We start from the raw sequence: 6,000 nt of genomic DNA on the forward strand, positions 1-6,000 counted from the left end.
TGTTTGGCGATGTGAAATGCTTGAGCACGGGCGATTGCTTTTGGTGATAACTGTCCTACGGTCATTGATGACGGGGATTGGTAGGTGACGGAACCGAAAAGCTGCCTCTTAAAGGTACTTTAAGAGGCTTTTCGGTTTCCGAGGAGCCGTAATGATGAGTTATCCCATCATTACTATTTACTGCAGGCATCCAAGCGTCATAGGGTTCGGTGCATTAATGCGACGCGACTGGTGACTTGTCCCTTTGAAGTGACCGCTTTGCCCTCTTTCCTTAACCGCTCATAACACGATGAGCATGCCATCGTACGGTTAAGTGAGGATTACTTACACGTGTCTGTGTGAGACTTTCCCCCTTTCCTTAACCGCTCATCACACGATGAGCATGCCATCGTACGGTTAAGTGAGGATTACTTACACGTGTCTGTGTGAGACTTGTGTGACTTGCGTGAGGCCTCTCTCTTTCCCCCCCCCCCCCTCTTTTTTTTTATATAAAAAGGGGGAGCCCCCTTGTTAGGGCTCTTCCTTACGCGAAACCTACACTCTTACGCATTGCTCAGAGCCTTTGTTCCTTATCCTCAGTTTGGTGTGATAGTGCCGGTCTTCTTTCTCTTCTTTCCTACGATTCTCAGGTATAGTCCTTCTTCTCTTGTCGTTTCTATTCTCATTTCTGGTTGTCTTCTACTCTTTTTTCTGCTGTATCGATGGTTAGGTTTACAGAACCTATCCCAGGCCTCATACTCCCTGAATTGGAAGTAGAAATTAAGGAAGAGGAGTTTGACGAGGCCTTTGAGGCACTGGGGGATAGTGCGGTGGGGCCAGCTATGCGAGAGTGTCTTGCTAGTTGCGCCCCAAGTCGTCCCTTAGTTCCTGGGGTTGAGAAGTTTCCCCACGGGAAGGTGCCCGAACTTCTGGGTTTTAGCGAAAAGGAGATTCAAAATCTCTTTCCCGAGAGAGCTTTAGGTCCTACCCTACCGTATACTGGTGAGGCGTCATGTTCAATTCCCCGTAGTGGGCGCCACAGAGGGCGCCACGATTTAGTTGGTGAGAAGAACTCCAGATCTGGTGGGCGTTCGCGTGCCGCCTCTAGGAGGCAGATGCTCGCTTCACGCCGTCGCGTTTCTCGGCGTTCTGATTTTGGAGTTGGGCGATTAATTCGACCCGTATCCAACATCAACCGCCTGCGTCAAAACCGTCCCTTAGAATATTATTTTCACCCTCGCCATTCTCCAGTCGCCCGTCGTTCCTCTCATGGTCTAATTCCCCCCATTCCCCAATCTTTCCATCGTCGCATGTATGATGAGTCCACAGAAAACCGTTTGGGTAGATATCACCCGGAGGATGGTCGCCTTACAAGGTATGGCGTGTGGGACGCCATTTTTGAGGATATAGGGCTTTATAAGATACCGCCTGCTTGGTGGCCTTCTAACCTGAGCTATTCAGATTTTTATTCAAGTTCATCAGATACCTCGGATTCTGATGGTGAGTTAACTATATAACTCTTTTTTTTCTTTTTTTGTTCTTGGCGCGGGGGGTGTTGGAGGTGACAAGGATGTTGATAGGGTGGGTTGGAGTATCTCGTTTCCTTTTGCAATGGTCTTCCTGGCGTCAGTGAAGTTTAGAAGATTGACTGTGTGTTTGTCGCTCCTAGGTAGGACTCTCAAGGATTTTCCAGAATTATGGCGACTGTTCCGTCGGACGATGGTCTCGGGGCGCGGGATTGGGTTGACTCAGTGGTGGCCTCAACCTCTTCAAGCTACTCTGACAAGAGCATCTTACGCAGTCACTATAAAGGTGAGCCTAGCTTTAGTATAACTGAAAATGGCGCCATGGAGGCGAAGTGGCAACCGATCGCGGTCGGCGCTGATCGTCGAGTTTGTGACGCGCCTCTTGTGGAGCAGCGATTACGATGGCGATTTATGGTGTACAAAACGCACTTTACTGATCAGAAGGTGAGGTTTCCGTTATCCGAGTTCGAGATGGGGGTGTTATCTCACTTACAGGTTGCGCCTTCACAACTGCATCCCAACGCTTGGGCGTTTGTCCGAGTTTTTGAGAGTATATGCAAGTATTTTGACATGGTCTATTCTGTACGATCATTTTTCTACTGCTTTCAAGTGTCACCATCCAAGAAGACGAAGCTTGGTTGGGTTTCTTTGAAGGCGGGCAACTCGATTGGATCAATATTTGCCCAGTACGCCAACTCTTACAAAAATTGGACGCGTACCTTCTTTTGGATTGAACCAGTGCTAAGCGAGGGCGAGCTCCCTTTCTTTGTTGATCCGTCGAGTGGGGAGTGCCGGTTTCCCCTGTACTGGACTAAGGCTCATTATGAAACGCCGGCCGGTCAGTACTCGTTTGCTCTAAGGGTCTTGTCTCCTGGGGAGGTAAGGGCGATCGGTTGGTTTTTGGAGGTAAAGGGGGGTCTTGACAGGTGGCCCACGAAGCAAGTGTTGTGTCATGGAGGTGTGGTGGCGTTCAAAGTTTTCCTTTTTCTTTAACTTTGTGGCGATTTATTCTGAGACTTCTTGTGTTTACCCTTTCTTGTGTTTATACTGACTCATATCTTATTGTTTGTAGTTGGAAACATGGCAACCGATGCGTTGAAACTTGCGCGTGATGCCGCCGCTAAAGTGAGGGCCAAGCAGGGCGTAGCGCCTCAGACTCAGACCATCCTTCCCTCAAAAAGGAAAAGCTTGGACAAGGGTAAAGCCGTAGAGGTCCGCCACAAAAAGAAGAAAGTTCGGTCTGCTGCTGACATCCCTGCTGGTGAACTTGAGAAGCGGGCTAACCGCCCTATTATTAGAGAGCCCACTGGCGTGACTGGCCACTCTTCTGCAAGTGAATCAACACTTGGTTCTGGGTTACAAGGCGCGACAGCGAGCTTAACACCACCAAGATCTTCCCAGGCAGGGCGCTCTGAGCGTTCTAGGGGCGGTCTGACCCGGGATGGTGCCTCTGAAGGCGATCCGGCTGGGGGAGGTGACCACCCTGTTGAGCCATCTGAGGCTGTAGGTTCACCCCCTCTTCCAGAAATCCTTGTGAGCAGGGCGCTCAGGTTGTCAGAGAGGGACCTCGCCGACGGCTTCCCCAACATCAGGCGTCCCAAGATGGTAATGCCCCCGCGTTTCGACCGCCAGCAATACATGGACTGCACCCAAGTAATAATTGGCCGCCTCCTGGGCCAACAGGAGATTACCCTGGATTTTGAGGAACTATGCACCCGACAAGAGGATCTTATTGTTGACTTGGGGGCAGGTGAATAGCTTGACTGCTGACGTAGGGCGCCTTGGCAAAGAAGTTGCTGACGGGAAAGCTTCTTCAAAATCGTTGATGGCGCAATTAAAAACGGCAGAGGATGCGGTGAAACAATTGACCGCCGATAAAAACAACCTGAGTCTGTCAGTGGAGAATTTGAAGAAGGAAAAGGAGACTCTTTCAGCAGAGCGAGATCAACTCTCTTCAGATTTATTTTCCGCGCACGGGAGCCTTCACGCCAGGGATGACGACTATAAGAAGGCTATTGCGCAAGTGGGGAAGCTGGAAGAGGCTCTGGCAGATCTGATGTATGATTCTTTCAACAACGCCCTCAAGCAGGTTGCCGTGAGGTATCCTGGTGTCAATTTGACTGGCCTGGATCCGTCTTATGATGTAGAGGATGGCCAGATTGTAGAGCGCCTTGAAGGTGGTGGGGTGAAGGTGATTGAAACGTCGCCAGAGACTGATGACGATGAAGGAGCTCGCGGCGTGCTTCCCATGACTGACACGGACAGTGATCATACGCGAGATGGTGCTGGGCGTGTAACGTCAGGCGATCCTGTTGGTATTGCTGGGCAGGATGAAACGGTTCAGGCGTCGGTGGCGGTTGCCCCAGTAGTTGAAGGGGACCCGTCCGTTCAGGATCGGGATGTTTAAGATGCTCTGGCGACCGGTCAGGCGTTTTTTTTTTTTTTTTTTGGCGCGGTTGGTATGTCAACAGCGGCCTTATGTTGTAGAGACTATTAATATCAACGAGTGGATTTCCTTTACCTTTGTCATTTTTCACGCTTTGTCTAAAGAACCGCTTTATTTTTCTTGCCTCTTCTCCAGTGAATTAAGCTTGATTGTAAGAGCGTTGGCTGGGGGTGAGGATCATCCCAGTCCAACTGCGGCGATGGTGGGAACCATCTTGCTTGCTAGGCGTTGGCTGGGGGTGAGGACCGTCCCAGTCCAACTGCGGCGAGGGTGAGAACCATCTCGCTTGTTGGGCGTCGGCTAGGGTGAAGACCCTCGTAGACCAACTATGGCGGGGGTGAGAATCGTCCCGTAGTTGGGCGTTGGATGAGGGTCAGAACCATCCCAGACCAACTATGGCGGGGGTGAGAACCGTCCCGTAGTTGGGCGTTGGCTGGGGGTGAGAACCATCCCAGACCAACTATGGCGGGGGTGAGAACCGTCCCGTAGTTGGGCGTTGGCTGGGGGTGAGAACCATCCCAGACCAACTATGGCGGGGGTGAGAACCGTCCCGTAGGTTGGCGTTGGCTGGGGGTGAGAACCATCCCAGACCAACTATGGCGGGGGTGAGAACCGTCCCGTAGGTTGGCGTTGGCTGGGGGTGAGAACCATCCCAGACCAACTATGGCGGGGGTGAGAACCGTCCCGTAAGTTGGGCGTTGGCTGGGGGTGAGAACCATCCCAGACCAACTATGGCGGGGGTGAGAACCGTCACGAAAGTTGGGCGTTGGCTGGGGGTGAGAACCATCCCAGACCAACTATGGCGGGGGTGAGAACCGTCCCGTAGTCACATTTGATAGTGTTAAATTGAATTGGCGATCTTTATTGAAGCTCAAAACTCTGCCTCGTTAAAAACCTTTCCCAGCAAAACCCTATGGGACAAAAGCCTAGGAAAGGAAAAGAGTGCAGGAGTTGTTACATGATAACTTAACTATAATACATTTTGAGCTTATCGGCGTTCCAAGCCCTTGGCAGCGCCTTTCCTTCTAGTGTTTCTAGGTAGTAGGCTCCATGGCCTAATTTGTTGGTTACCCTGTAAGGTCCTTCCCATGTTGGGGCGAGTTTTCCTTCGCGGGCGTTTTTATTTCCAACGTCTGCTCTTCGAAGCACCAAATCTTTTTCTTGGAAACTCCTGGGGATGACCTTCTTATTGTAGTAAGTAGCTGATTTTTCTTTAGAATGGAGATCAGACTCGGCGGCAGACCTTCTGAGTTCGTCCAGCAGGTCTAATGCTTCTTTCAAATTCTGGGTGTTGTCGATCTCGGTTACGTGCTCTCGCCGCCAGGAGGGTTCACCGATTTCTACTGGGATCATGGCTTCAGCGCCGTAAGTCAGCCTAAACGGAGTTTCTTTTGTGGATGACTGGGCGGTTGTCCTGTACCCCCACAGGACGTTGTCAAGATTGTCAATCCATGCCCCTTTGTGTGCATCTAGCTTCTTTTTAATTCCTTTCCCCAGCATTTTATTGGCTGATTCAACCAAACCGTTGGATTGTGGGTGTTCTACGGCAGCAAAGTGGTGTCGTATGTGCAGGCTGCTCATTAATTCGCGGAACTTGGCATCGGTAAATTGAGTGCCGTTATCCGTGATAACTTCTCCGGGAATGCCGAAACGGTACACGATGCTTCTCCAGAAGAACCGTCTTGCTTTTTGAGAGGTTATAGTCGCCAAGGGTTCTGCTTCTACCCACTTGGTAAAATAGTCGATAGCGACTATCAGCCACTGAATTCGCCCAGCTGCCATAGGGAAAGGACCCAGAATGTCGATGCCCCACTTGTAGAAAGGCCATGATGTGGTGATTGATGTTAACTCTTCTGGCGGCGCTCTATGTATGTCGGCGAACCTCTGACATTTTTCGCATTTTTTGACGTGTTCGTGGGCGTCACGTTCCATAGTTGGCCAATAAAATCCAGCTCTCAACGCCTTCTTTGCTAGTGAGTGACCGCCCATGTGATGGCCGTTGATTCCTTCATGGATTTCTTCTAACACGTATGGAACATCAGTGGGATT

Source organism: Gastrolobium bilobum, unplaced genomic scaffold, assembly GCF_033153095.1.
Source record: "Gastrolobium bilobum isolate Gb01-03AN ecotype WA unplaced genomic scaffold, APGP_CSIRO_Gbil_v1 utg8591, whole genome shotgun sequence".
NCBI lineage: Eukaryota > Viridiplantae > Streptophyta > Magnoliopsida > Fabales > Fabaceae > Gastrolobium > Gastrolobium bilobum.